Source organism: Garra rufa, chromosome 10 (genome assembly GCF_049309525.1).
Source record: "Garra rufa chromosome 10, GarRuf1.0, whole genome shotgun sequence".
In the NCBI taxonomy this organism is placed as follows: Eukaryota; Metazoa; Chordata; class Actinopteri; order Cypriniformes; family Cyprinidae; genus Garra; species Garra rufa.
In genome coordinates, this window is record NC_133370.1 from 12802091 (window position 1) to 12814544 (window position 12454).

General features: G+C 34.3%; 1 protein-coding gene across 1 annotated transcript in view; it reads left to right on the plus strand.

The window, feature by feature from the left end:
* Positions 1-12454, plus strand: part of LOC141344468 (kin of IRRE-like protein 1) — a 33506-nt gene that overhangs the window by 1281 nt on the left and 19771 nt on the right. The gene's annotated exons all lie outside the window — the stretch shown is intronic.

The window sequence follows — 12454 nt, forward strand, 5'->3', positions numbered from 1 at the left end:
TTTTTTTGGAAACTGTGATATGTTTTTCAGGATTCTTTGATGAATAAAACGTTTAAAAGAGCAGCATTTATTTAAAATAAAAATCTTTTCTAACATAATACACCACTGTTTAAAAGTTTGGGGGTCAGTAAATGTCTATTCTTCTTTTCTTTGAAATAAATTAATACTTTGATTCAGCAAGGATGTGTTAAATTGATTTTTAAAAAAGTAATAGCAAAGACTTATATTGTTAGAAAATATTTCTGTTTTGAATAAATGCTGTTCTTTTTAACTTTTTATTCATCAAAGAATCCTGAAAAAAAAAAAACAGGTTCTGAAAAAATATTAAGCAGCACAACTGTTTCCAGCAATGATAATAAATCAGCATGTTAGAATGATTTCTGAAGGATCATGTGACACTTAAGACTGGAGTAATGGCTGATGAAAATTCAGCGCTGCATCACAGAAGTAAATTATATTTTATAAGTATATTAAAATGGAAAACTGTTATTTTAAATTGCAATAATATTTCATAATATTACCTTTTTCTGTATTTTTGATCAAATAAATAGAATGTTGATGAGCATAAGAAACTTCTTTAAAAAACATTAAAAATCGTACTGATCCCAAACTTTTAAACGGCAGTGTAATACGTACATATAATATAATATGTGACCCTTGCCCGCAGAACCTTAAGTCTTAAGGGTTAATTTTTTGAAATTTGGATTTCTACATCATATAAAAACGGAATAAATAAGCTCTCCATCGATGCATGGTTTGTTAGGATAGGACTATATTTGGAGATACAACTATTTGAAAATCTGGAATCTGAACGTGCAAAAAATTCTAAATATTGAGGAAATCGCCTTTAAAGTTGTCCAAATGAATTTCTTAGCAACGCATATCACTAATCAAACATAAAGTTTTGACATATTTATGGTAGAAAATTTACTAAATATCTTCATGAAACATGATCTTTACTTAATATCCAAATGATTTTTGGCATAAAAGGAAAAATCGATAATTTTAACCCATTCAGTGTATTTTTGGCTATTGCTACAGATCCAGGGTCACATATATAAATGGTTAACTATAACTGTATATGGTGAAAATTATATGATTTGATACATGAATTTAAATAGTTAAGACGTTACATTATGTGTAACACATGCAAGACAATGCATGCAATTTTAACCATAATTATATAAATTTTAAAAATTAATTTAAACATATTTAATGTAGTTTTACAGATATTGTTAAAATGATATTGTATGTTTTTAGTAAGTAAAAAATGTGAACTGCTTTTTGGAGAAAGGGGCATTCCCAGAATACTTTTCTTTGGACTTTATTTACAAAGTAATCATAATAAAAATGTATTTATGTAATTATTAGTTTATAGACATTTGATTTCTTCATGTTCATGTAGCATTATTTCAGTGTTGTTAGTTATCCTGTTGGTGTTTTGTCTTTTGTCTGCATTTCTAATTATTTGTCTCAGTTGCTGGCCAATTGCGATAAACTTTAAGTCAATATGTCACTTTCTGTTATCTTATTATCAGAAGAACATATTCAATTTGAAGGGTAACTATTTTAAAATTGCTATTAGACATATCACTGGGGTCCCTGGGGCCCCAAACAAAAAGACACGCAAATTCAGTCTCAACAGAGCATTATGAGATGATAATAATAACACAGCCATTTTGTGCTTTGTTATTTCAACCGGTGTGTCTGCAAATATCTGTAGATGTGTAGGTGAAGATCAGAGAGTGCGTTCTCTCAGATCTGATACTTGTTAGCAGATTTTCATGTGAGGATGGTGGTATAGAGAGAGAGGTGATGAAAGAAAGAGATTGAGGGAGGTGAGACCTGTTTGCAGGAAGTGTCATCAACTTTCTCTGAAGGAGGGATTGAGAGAAGAGAAGGAGAGAGGGAGAGTGATGGATTGATTGAGAGTGAGAGCACCGAGTGACACAGACATGTTGTGATGGAGGGATAGCGTGATGGAGAGATAAGGAGACAGGCCCGACTCAATCTGTCAAGGGAAGGAATGCAAAGGGAGGGAAAGGAAAGACTGAGGGAGGACAGACCAGAAAATGATGTTATTTTTTAATTAGTCTGCAGTATTATGGTTTAACATTCCTAGTGTGATCTCGAGAGCCCTTGTGTAAACGCACTGTGACCACATGACCACACTGTACAGGAGAAAAATGCTGACCTTTTAAGATCTTTGACATAATTCGTTGTTTTTGATGTTCTTTTCAGTGAGCCCTGATGTGAAAACATTTGGTCTTATTCAAGAAAAAAGAACAGAATGAACTTGTAGACCGTTCATCAATTCATTTTTACATAAACTGTCTCTTTGAATCGAATGCACAAAATTCCTACATCAGGGGCGTTTCCTCTGAGGAGGCAAGGAAGACAGTGTCTCCTCAAAATATTGGATGAGCAAAACATTTGTAGTACAATGCTAATATTATGAAGTTTAACATTAAAAATTTATAAATCACAAATTTTTCTAAAGTAAATCTGTCCAACAGCAACACCAGCAGGTAAAGTTACAACGTCTCTCTCGCCTTCCCTGAGCCCATTTAGTTTTAACAGACCGCCTAAAGCGTGCAGTTTGGTGGGGGGTAATTGGGAATGAATGGTGGAAAGTCACGTGAGAGGACTTATATCCAATAATATGATTGGATATGACTGGTTATGTTTGGCTGTGATTGGTTTGTGCGATAAATCTTGCCTTTTGTGTTCATATGCATTCCGTGTCAGCGAATCAGTCTGAATGAACAATATAATGGCTTACATGGGAAGACTAATTTGATAAAGTAAGTAATCAACTCACATACTTAGATATAACAAGTTTGTTACATCAAAATAAGACTTAAAATGGCATGAAAAGATTTGTGGATGTTCTTAGTGAGTAATCGGCTAAATTTAGTTTATTAATCTTAACATTATATTGGTGTCTGTGACCAATATTTACCAAGCTTTGATGACTAATGACCAGAAAAATTTAAAAATAGTTAAAAGTTAGCTTTTAAAAAGAATAAGTTCACAAATAAAATATATTGTTTAAATTGTTCCTGCCTTGAGTTATTATTTTGGAATAAATATAAAATGCTTAAAAAACACCAACCTGATGAGATTCATAGTTGGCTTTAATAAATAGAATATTGATTATAATCTAAAATATATATATTTTTTCATCTAATGGTGTTACGACATTATTTAACCAAGAAAATGTAATTGGGACATGAATTTACATTTGATACACAGACACACACAATTTGTAACCATTCATTAATGAAATGACAGAATCCAAGTTTATTTGAGCCATTCATGATTTATTTAAATTAATTGTAAATTAAAGGAGTAGTTCATTTCCAGAACAAAAATGTACAGATAATGTACTCACCCCCTTGTCATCCAAGATGTTCATGTCTTTCTTTCTTCAGTCGTAAAGAAATCATATTTTTTGAGGAAAACATTTCATATAGTGGACTTCTATGGTGCCCACAAATTTAAACGTCCAAAATGCAGTTTAAATGGAGCTTCAAAGGGCTCTAAATGATCCTAGCAGAGGGAAAAGGGTCTTATCTAGCAAAACTAAAAAAAAAAAAATTGCAATGTATACACTTTTTAACCTCAAATGCTTGTCTTGTCTAGCTCTGCTAGAGGGTTAAAAAGTAATTAGATTGTCAATTTGTTTAGAAAAGAAGTGATCATTTTGCTAGATAAGACTCTTAATCCTTGGCTGGGATTGTTTAGAGCCCTTTGAAGCTGCATTTAAACTGCATTTTGGAAGTTCAAATTTGGGGGCACCATAGAAGTCCATTATATAGAGAGAAATCCTGAAATGTTTTCCTCAAAAAAACATAATTTCTTTACGACTGAAGAAAGAAAGACATGAACATCTTGCGGTGAGTACATTATCTGTAAATTTTTATTCTGGAAGTGAACTACTCCTTTAACTAATACATGCAATCAAACATTTGAGATAAGTGACCCTGGACCACAAAACCAGTCATAAGTAGGATGGGCATATTTGTAGCAATAGCCAAAAATACATTGTATGGGCCAAATTACCGATTTATTTTAATGCCAAAAATCATTAGGATATTAAGTAAAGATTATGTTCCATGAAGATATTTTGTAAATTTCTTACCTTAAATATACCAAAACTTAATTTTTGATTAGTAATATACATTGCTAAGAACTTCATTTGGACAACTGTAAAGGCGATTTTCTCAATATTTCGATTTTTTTCCACTTTCAGATTCCAGATCTTTTTTTGTTGTATCTCAGCCAAATATTGTCCTATCATAACAAACCATATAATGGAAAGGAAATCGTATTATTCAGAATAATTTAACAAAATTGACCCTTATATGACTAGTTTGGTGGTCCAGGGTCACATAGGCTATAATATGGTCCTACGCGAGTCTATATACAGTATGCTGATAAAATTTAATATATAAACATCCAGCTTTATATAATGAGCTATGTGATAATATAGTTACATATTGCAACAAAATAAGAAATCAGGCAGTTGAGATTTGCTATATGCTTTACATAAACATACTTTACAGTATGTGTATAAAGTTTAATACATAAAATATACATATACAACAATAATACATATCCAACATAAATAAGCACATAACCAGTTTATTATATGTGACCCTGGACCACAAAACCAGTCATAAGGGTTAATTTTTTGAAAATGAGATTTAAAAATCATCTGAAAGCTGAATAAATAAGCTCTTCATTGATGTATGCTTTGTTAGGACAATATTTGGCCAAGATACAGCTATTTGAAAATCTGGAATCTAAGGATGCAAAAAAATTTAATACTGAGAAAATTGCCTTTAAAGTTGTCTAAATGAATTTCTTTCAATTCATACTACTAATCAAAAATTAAGTTTTTATATATTTACTGTATACAATTTACAAAATATATTCATGGAACATGATCTTTACTTAATATCCTAATGATTTTTGGCATAAAAGAAAAAACTATAATTTTGACCCATACAATGCAGCTCACTTATAACTAAGTGAGTTTGGACCCATGCTATTCAGTAGGCGAGTTTAAGGTTAGAGGAATATTTCTTCCAAAAATTAAAATTCTGTCATCATTTACTCACACTCAAGTAGTTCTGAACTTGTATGAGTTTCTTTCTTTTGTTGAACATATAAGAAGATATTTAGAAAAAATGTGTGTAACCTAATAGTTGATGTCCCCATTGACATCCATTGTATTTTATTTGCATGGAAGTCAGTGGGTTCAACATAAGATAGAAAGTCTTACAGATCTGGAAAAAAATGATGACAGAATTTTCATTTTTGGGTGAACTATCCCTTCAAGTGTACTAATGGAATTAGTTGATTACGTGAATACTTTAAATATTCTGCATTTATTTATTATTTAATTTCCCCAAAGCTGAAATCTTTAACTAATGTTAAATAAAGGTAACACTTTACAATAAGGTTTCATTAGTTAAAATAATTGTTAACATGAAATAAGAATTAACACCTCTACAGCATTTATTAATTTTAGTTAATATTAATTTCAACATTTACTAATGCATTATTAATTTAAGTTGAATAAACACTGTATTAAATGTATTGTTCATTATTTTTTTCATGGTAGTTAATACATTAACTAATGTTAACAGAAGACATCTTATTGTTAAGCATTATCACACCTTAAATAACTAAAATTAAAAAAAAAATACAACACAAAATTTTTATTTTGAAAAACAATTTTAAAGAATTTAAAAAAGGTTAACTATTATTTAGAAGTTGCATACGTTTGCCAATCAGATTGAAACAGGTTATTTCAGTTCTAACAGTTTACATGTGCGCTTTTCTCATTCATAGACCAGTGGCGTTCCAGGCTAATGGTGTCTGGAAGAAACAGGAATGTACAGGAATGTTTCCCTGCATTTTGTAATAAGGCAGTAGATGAATATTTATTTTGGATGACACTCACACCAGTGTGAGACAGTGAGAGAAACATTGATGCATTGCAGTTGATATTTTTAGCAACGCAAGTCTGTTTAATTACTTGGGAAACTAGTGAGCATTACATTTAGTTGGCAGGTGGACCAAACAGCATTAGCAGTGTTTTCTTATAACAACTACAGAGTGATGGAATGTCGTCTCCAAATGCCTGGATTTCTATTTATAAGGAGCTGATTGCTTTGCATAGTATATTATTAGTGCAGCATGTTGCTCGACACACTTGCAATAGTTGTTTATATATAGTCGTTTGTGCCTGGACTGGTACTGTATAAACACGCATGTGTTTAATACAGGAGCAGACAGTCGTTAATTTCAGCGCGGAGATGATCATCAGGAAACATCTCATTTATATGAAAAGCCGATGCTCGTGTAGAAGAAATATCAGTCCCAGATCTGTCTGGGCTAGAGATCTCTCCAGTGGGTTACTGGTAGGCAGCAGTAATTTTGTTAGATGAATAACTGGGGCACAGGTGTGAAGACATACGTGCACGTTTGGACAAGAATGAGACTTTGTGGATACAGGAGGAGACCGTGAATACAGGTGTATATGCAAAGGCACACATGTACACACATTTGAACCTATTTTTAAACTGTAACCATGCGAACATCTAGTAACGGTATTATTCGGAGGGTTTTTGTAAAGCACATAAGCAGATGTACAATAATAGCTTTAAAGAATTATACATATATATATATATATATAAATGTCACTTAAAATAAATGTTGACTGAAATAAAATTAAATTAAATTAAATTAAATTAAAAAATAAAATAAAATAAAATAAAATAAAATAAAATAAAATAAAATAAAATAAAATAAAATATATACCTTTATAATAAGGTTCCACATTTGTTAACATTAGTTTAACTGCTTATTCTTAGTCAACGTTAATTCTGACATTACTAAAACAGTAATATAATTAAAAGTTGAACTAAAAGTAAACAGTTTTTTTGTTTATTAACTAATGGTAATTGCACAGGAAGATGTTACCGCCTGCTGGGCATTGCTGCCTGTCGCACCTCCTCCAGTGCCCATGGGTCAGCTGCAGGGTCATCAGCCAGAAACCACCATTCACCAACGTTTCGCTCCTTTAATTCTGGACCGTCTCCTGGTGGCGGAGCAGTGACAGGGACGTCTCCCTGTCACCCCCTGCAGCTGATAGCTGTACTCCCTGCAACTGTTGTCTGGGGTTAGGTGTTCTTCCCCCAATACCTATCTTTCCTCCTCAGCCAGAGCCAAAAGCTACCTTTCTCTGCCTCCTCTGCCAGATCCTTTGTTGCCCTCCTTAGCCTCCCTCCGGTCACTCCTGCTTCCCTCAAGAGGCGTATGGTTGACAACCCAAGGAAGCCTCGGCATCCGACCTCCACTGGGTTGGTGGTAGTCTTCCAGCCAGCCTCCCGGCACTCAACAGCGAGCTCTGAGTACTTGGCCTTCTTCCGTTCGAAGGCGGCCTCAATCCCCTCCTCCAGTGGTACAGTGAGCTCAATGAGGTGCACCGATCTTACTTTGGTTGACCACACCACTATGTCTGGCCGGAGAGATGTGGTGGTTATCTCCGTGGGGAACCGGAGCTGCCTGTCCAGGTCAACCCTCATGTAAATATTTATGTTATGGTCATTGTTGATTACTTTTTGTTAATACATTATATAATAGGACCTTATCATAAACTATTAGCAAAAATAAAATAAAATAGAATAAAATAAAATAAAATAAAATGAAATAAATAAATAAAATAAAATAAAATAAAATATTAAACTAAATTAAATTATTAAATTAAATTAAATTAAAATAAATTAATAAAAAGGGTAACACTTTACAATAAGGTTTCATTTGTTAATATTAGTTACCAACATTAGTTATAACTTAGTCAATGTTAATTTTAACATTTACTAAAGCAGCAATAAAATTAAACGCTGTTTCTGTTAACATTATTCAATGCATGAACTTAACATGAACTAAAACAATTTTAAGTCTATTAACTAATGGTAAATGTTAATGTAATTGTTGGTTACTTTTTGTTAATACATTAAATAATGGGACCTTATCATAGAGTATTACCAAAAATAAAAATAAAAAAACATAATAAAATTATTATAATAATTAAAAGGCCTTAAACTTATTTATTTTATTTTTTATTTTTTTAATTTTACTATTATTTCTCTTTTTTATATAACCTGGAGTACTGATAACTCAAACTGAAATCAAAAGTTTTACAAATATATTGACATATTAAAAACAACAATAACTAATAAAATGACAAAAACACAAAATTGCTATTATTTTAATAGTCCAAAATAATATGTAATATATTTATGTATTTTAATATTCCATTTGTGCAGTTTTCTAAAAAAAAAAAAAATTATAACTATATAGAGTACTTACAAAAATTACCCTGAAATTGTTGCAATAGAACAGATACAATAAATTCGAGCTTGATTTTGAATTGCATCCCTACAGCAGAGGTTCCAACACTGGCCTTTAACAGCTAATTGGCCTTAATTGATATAATAGATGTGCATGAACCTAATTGAACATGAATGGAAACAATGTTTGTGCTAGATCCGAATATTCAGAATATTCATTGTACTATTGTTTAGTCAATGTTGTGCTCTATACGTTGATGATGTCATTGGTGATGTCTAGTTGTTAGCATATGTGAATGTATATGTGTGAGAGCACTGCAGTTATCACTGAGGAGGAGCGGGAGGCATGAAGGGGGAAATATTTTTTTTTGCTGTCTCTTTTTTTTTTAAATAAATCTGTTACTATAGCAACCCTGGAAGCAGAGGCAGAGAGGGAGGGAGATGGGGTGAAGTGGGGGAGTGCGAGAGACCTGGTAACCATAGCAACTCACAAAGGGACTGGCAGAAACTTACAGAAATATATGAGACGTTATAGGTTGGGAGGGAGAGGAAGAGAAAAAAGAGAGCAAACGAGGTGCGATCCAACTCAGGGAGGGACAAGAGCTAAGTGGACGGAGCAAAACACCTCAGCCAATCAAAAGCTGGCCCTCGTCACCGTCGCCCAATCAGACGGCTGCTAGAACACAAAGCACCTTTCATGCACAAGACTGCGGACCGTAGTAAAACATGACAAACGGAGAATGAATGTGCACTGGATGATGCAGAAACAGCAATGCTCGCCAAAAATGAATGAATAAATGTGCACACTTCACACGCACATGCATTTTAACATAATAAACGGATTGGATTAGTAGACATAAAGCAATAAGAGGAGGAGGATATGAAATATATTTTGATTCTCAGGTGAAAATATTATTTGCATGAAATTAACAGCAGGTGAGGGTTTCACAAAGCACCAGGTTTTCCATCTAGTGAATTTTCTGTCTTGCCTCAAGGTGATCTTTGACATGGTTTCGTTCATTTGACATTTGGCACTGACATGTTTAAAAGCAGTTCTCCCAAAAACAAACTCAAATACTGCATGAAATAGCAAACATGTGCTTCCTTTGTTCTGCTTCTGCTTATTGTTCTAGCAGGACCTTTAAATATATGATAAGTCTATAATCTTATAGTCTCGCGTAGCCAGACCTTCAGACTGACGGCTGAAGGTCTGGAACTCATGGCAGCTTTCATTGGCCAAGTCCCGCCCATAAGACCGTTTGATCGACATGTCAAACAACCAATCACAGTTCGTTTTGTTCAGCGTCACGTTTCTGTGCCCCCACAACAACAGACTGGCATGCAACAAGTCAGTCATTGAAATAACCAGCATTGAAAGATAACGAATAAGAGGGAGAACAAGCAGTAAGTCAGTAATTTGTTCGCGAACGTCGCATATGTGTATAACAACAATGGCGTCCGCATAAGCACATTTTATCAAAATGCCGAGTAAATCAGTCTGTGCTTTGTTTCCCGGCAGACCGAAAATAAACGCGACACTCGCGTCTTCCGGAAATCCGGTCAAATTCAACTAATCAGATGACGACTTCGACATTCCTGAAGTGTTTCCAGTTAGGCGTACCACATGCATCAGACGTTTAGCGTGGGCGTGACGTCTGAGGCTGAGACTAATAATCTTATAACATAAAGCACATGGAGGCCAAATGTAATCTGAGCTTTTTTAAAAATGTCATCATAATCATTGTTTAAAAAATATTATTAATAATAATAATACAGTGGGGGAAATAATTATTTGATCCCATGCTGATTTTATACGTTTGCCCACTGAAATGATCAGTTTATAATTTTAATGGTAGGTTTATTTAAACAATGAAAGACAGAACAACAACAAAAATGCATTTTAAAAAAGTTACTAATTGATTTGCATTTGAATGAGTGAAATAAGTATTTGACCCCTTCGCAAAACATGGCAAAACCATTTTTGGCAATCACAGAGGTCAGACGTTTCTTGGAGGTTTGCACACATCTCAGGGGGGATTTTGTCCTACTTCTCTTTGCAGATCCTCTCCAAGTCATAAGGTTTCAAGGCTGATGTTTGGCAACTCAAACCTTCAGCTCCTTCCACAGATTTTCTATGGAATTTAAGGTCTGGAGACTGCTCAAGGACCTTAATGTGCTTCTTCTTAAACCACTCCTTTGTTGCTTTGGCCGTGTGTTTTGGGTCATTTTCATGCTGGAATACCCATCCATGACCCATTTTCAATGCCCTGGCTGAGGGAAGGAGGTTATCACCCAACATTTGACGGTACATGGCCCCGTCCATCGTCCCTTTAATGCGGTGCAGTTGTCCTGTCCCCTTAGCAGAAAAACACCCCCAAAGCAAAATGTTTCCACCTCCAATACGGTGAGTTGAGTTGATGCCAAAGAGCTCGATTTTGGGTTTTTTCTGACCACAACACTTTCACCCAGTTCTCTTCTGAATCATTCAGACGTTCAGTGGCAAACTTCAGACAGGCCTGTACATGTGGTTTCTTGAGCAGGGGGACCTTGCGAGCACCGCAGGATTTCAGTCCTTCAAGACGTACCAATTGTTTTCTTGGTGACTATGGACCCAACTGCCTTGAGATCATTGACAAGATCCTCCTGTGTAGTTCTGGGCTGATTCCTCACTGTTCTCATGATCATTGAAACTCCACGAGGTGAGATCTTGCATGGAGCCCCAGACCGAGGAAGATTGACAGTTATCTTGTGTTTCTTTTATTTGCAAATAATCACACCAACTGTTGACACCTTCTCACCAAGCTACTTGGCGATGGTCTTTTAGCCCATTCCAGCCTTGTGTAGGTTTACAATCTTGTCCCTGACATCCTTGGACAGAGTTTGGAATCTGATTGATTGATTGCTTTTGTGGACAGGTGTCTTTTCTACAGGTAACAAGCTGAGATTAGGAGCACTCCCTTTAAGAGACCTGTATAAAAGACACCTGGGAGCCAGAAATATTGCTAATTGATAGAGGATCAAATACTTATTTCACTCATTAAAATGCAAATTAATTAACAACTTTTTTTGTTGTTGTTATTCTGTCTCTCACTGTTAGAATAAAATTATAGACTGATCATTTCTTTGTCAGTGGGCAAATGTACAAAATCAGCAGGGGATCCAATAATTTTTTCCCTCACTGAATTTTAAATATGTTAAATGGCATCTTTTTAGTAGCCTATTATTAATGAAGACCAGTATCACTGATACCAATACTGCTATTGGTGTCTCTATTAAATGCATTTTCCCCTCAATTTGAGCTATTAATTAAAGCCATTCAACATTACAGTGTAATTAAATAACATTATTTTTAGCATTTAATAGGCTTTGAGAAATATAACTTAACTTAAGTGAACTTAAAACAATCTTCATATAAACTATAAATTGTATATGCATAAACTATATAGATAATACTTTATTTAGACTACAAAAGTTAATCGGAGACGTAGTCAGTATGTAGCTGAGTCACTTATCTTTTTCTTTTTTTGTTTGATTTTTATCAATGACAGACTGCTGCAGGTTTCACTTTGAATGCAGCGCTGTCTCTTTAAAACCTGACCCACATGACGCGGATCTGACACATATCCTTTGAAGAGCTTTTGGAGCGCTGAGGTCTGTTGATGTTGCAGTCTCCGGTAGATTGTTGTTGCGTCTCTTCCACTTCAGCTTGCCCGGGCCAGTGTTGCCACCTTGTGGACAAACTATTTAGTACAAACACAATTCAAGGTTTATGTGCGACCTGCGCATACTTTTCCCTTGAGCCGGAGGAAGATGATTGGCGGGACAGAGTGGGATTTCAGTGCAATAGACATGATAATAAATTTTTTAAAGTGCACATAAAGCGGCTGTCACACAGCATGTGAGTACTAAACTAAGTTCTCTTTCATGTCTTATTGCGCTTAAACTTCCAAATACACACAGGTTTGTGTAAAAAACATAAATGAGTTACAAAAACAGTCGGTTATGTCTGTGAAGGTAAACAGCTGGGAAAGAAATTGCATGTTTATATTAGATCTGTGTGGCAGCAGCGTGATATACAGTAAATA